Here is a 3,181-nt window from a genome sequence, read left to right as displayed (position 1 = left end):
GACGGACGGCCACACATGTCTAGATCGACTCAGCTAGTCGAGATATGACGATCGGTATACTTAACGGTGGGTCTAGGACCAACACGTCGCGGCGTTACAAACTCTTGGGGCTGCACAAAACTATAATACCCTGACATACCCTGAAAGCATTGTTCTTTTGGTATTCATGGGTCATTATTTGAATACGTATCATAATTTTCAGGCATCCACATCAGCAGGAAATAAACATATTGCAAACAAATTAAAAATTTATAAACAATTTATAAAATTTGGAAAAGTTACTTCAGTTCAACCATTAGAGCCCAATCAGCCTTAATTAAATCATCACGGAAGTAATCCTTGCAAGCATCGAGACCTTCGCCAACTTATCATCAGCTTGAAAATGACGGCCAAACATTTTTGGTGATTCACCGGGTATGGGTTCACGTTTAACCCAAATCTCCAGACCTTTGCGAGGGAATGAGGTGACAATGCCATGTATTTTGTTAAGTATTTTTTGGTGAGAGAACATCAAAAAGTGCATTTTCCATTAAAATGTGTAGCCACAAATTTGACACTAATATTGGAAAATGCGTCTTGTCAAGTCTTTACGATTGTATGTCTTTGACTTCACTTCAAGTACCTTCGTTATTGGCAAGTTTTTCTTCGTCCTCCTTTGTAGCAGTTGGAACATTTTTAATTTTGATTTGCCATTTGCAAACATCAAAGACATAGAAACGTAAAGACTTGACCAAGGTATATTTAATAAGATAGCCGCATCGGCCCAGCTGTTGGACAAATAAATGTCAAAAATGTTGTTGTAATGTTCAACCAAAAAATTAAAAAACAAAATTATAAATGAAAATATATTCACTACTTATTTCAATCAACTTAATAAAAATCTGGATACTATAAAGAGACTTTGAAGACCGCGAAAAGAAAATCAAAGTCCCTTCATATATTTCGATTTGCACGAAATTTGGCACCGGGTAGTGAATTAGGTCCAGAATGATATGTGCTAAGTTTCGAGAAAATCGATTCAGATTTTATATAGCTCTCATATATAGTTTTGTCAGATTTTATGTAAAAGGTGCACCAAAGCCCCCCATTCTCGGTGTCATATTTTTTTGTTATTCCGATCTACTCTTGAAGATATAGCCGATTAATTGAGTCAGCATTAAGTGACGGCAATAGTGATTCTTAAACGCATTTCTCGAATCCTAATAATCCAATCGGTTTATTAGTACCCAATTAATAATAATAAAACATTTTATATATTTTTTTTTGTTGTTGTATAATTAATTTATTTATTGCCATAAACTTAATAATTTTGTGTTTTTATTTTTTTGGGAAGATTTTTTTTGAGGCGGAAATAAAAATTTTGAAGTGACGGAGGATATTTTAGCCATAAGTAAAAAAAAAAATAGATTAAAAACCAGTGAGCCGAGCAGTATAGTCGAACGGGGCCGACCATATGATACCCTACACAACTTCAACGAAAATTTGAATTCCTGTAGTTCTATATTCTGAGCTTGAGCAATATTTCGCAATATTTGCACCCTCTTGGCCGACTAGAGGTAAACAAATATTCAGTACAGCCCTTCCAAGTGCTTGTCCAGATTCCCTTCACCGTGGGTTGTGTTGTGCTATTCGGCCTGTGGCCTACAAATCGACTCGTAAAAACACAAAAAAATAAGTTTTTGGTCCACTTCAGCCCAAAATTATTATCTGATCATCACCGAAAATTAAAGGCGTTGTCCTTGACCATAACTGCAACCTCATGGAGCATTTCAAAGCGATCACCCCTATATTTCCGCCCTCCAGTGTGGTAATGGTTTACTAAATAATATTTGAATACCTAAGCACCTGTTAATAATTAAGTGTAACACCCGCATCCGAGTACATACGATAATATAATTGGTATAAATTTAAAGGTCAACCACTCTAATCGCAAAAGAACACAAATTTTGTCATTTTTCACACAAAAGTCAGGGTCTATTTGACCCGCTAAATATTGACCGATCTTTATCAAAACTGGCATGTTTATTCTTTGCCCCGATCCCATTCTCCGTGTAAAAATTCGCAATGTTTTGTGAAGCGACCAGAAAACCGACAAAAATAAAGTGTTTGGTCCATTTCATCCCCTTAATATCAACTGATCTTTACCAAAAACCATAGGGATCTTCATTGGCCAGAAGAACCCATCCTACATGCAAAATTTCGTGAAGATTGGTCCATAACTGTGGCCTTTATCGTGTTTACAAATTATAATGGACAGACGGACGGACGGCCACACATGTCTAGATCGACTCAGCTAGTCGAGATATGACGATCTTTATCTGTAAGTAAACCGACTAACATCAAGTAAACCGACTAACTTGAAGCAAACTTTACGCACGCTATTTGGTATGCTTCACTGTTTAAAATGTAATATCAATGAAGCTATGGAAGCTATGCTATATCTAGAGATTAATTTATATTAATTTCAGTAGCCAATCAGCCTAGCTATGGTTCTTTAATGCAAAATTCACATTAAATCTGACGAAAATATATATTGGAGCTATATCTAAATCTTAACCTATTTTCACGAAACTTAGCACACATCATTCTGGACCCAATTCATTGGCCTATGCCAAATTTCGTGCAAATCGAAAGATATATAGGGACTTTGGTGCCCCATTTACCTTAAATCGGACGAAAATATATATTGGAGCTATATCTAAATCTGAACCGATTTTCACGAAACTTAGCGTACATCATTCTAGTCTTAATTCAGTGCGCTGTGCCAAATTTCATGCAAATCGAAAGGTATATAGGAACTTTGGTGCCCCATTTACATAGAATCGGACGAAACTATATATGGGAGATTTATCTAAATCTGAACCGATTTTCACGAAACTTAGCACACATCATTCTGGACCTAATTCAGTACTATATGCCTACTATATACTATATATAAATTTCGTGCAAATGGAATGATATATAGGGACTTTGGTGCACCATTTACCTTAAATCGGACGAAACTATATATGGGACCTATATCTAAATCTGGACCGATTTTCTCAAAACTTGGCAGACATCACTCTAGGCTCACTTCAGTACGTTATGCCAAATTTCGTGCAAATCGAAGGATATATAGGGATTTTGGTACACCATTTACATGAAATCGGACGAAACTATATATGGGAGCTATATCTAAATC

General features: G+C 36.0%; 1 long non-coding RNA gene across 1 annotated transcript; it reads right to left on the bottom strand.

Moving 5' to 3' along the window:
- Positions 1 to 241: 241 nt before the first annotated feature.
- LOC131800617 (uncharacterized) lies at positions 242 to 2,491 on the bottom strand. The gene is made up of 2 exons (XR_009341471.1): positions 623 to 2,491; positions 242 to 556 (listed from the first exon to the last, which is right to left on the bottom strand). It is a non-coding gene; the product is annotated as an uncharacterized LOC131800617 (long non-coding RNA).
- Positions 2,492 to 3,181: the final 690 nt, after the last annotated feature.

Source organism: Musca domestica, unplaced genomic scaffold (assembly GCF_030504385.1).
Source record: "Musca domestica strain aabys unplaced genomic scaffold, Musca_domestica.polishedcontigs.V.1.1 12, whole genome shotgun sequence".
NCBI classification, from domain to species: domain Eukaryota; kingdom Metazoa; phylum Arthropoda; class Insecta; order Diptera; family Muscidae; genus Musca; species Musca domestica.
This window is presented reverse-complemented; position numbering and strand designations above follow the sequence as displayed.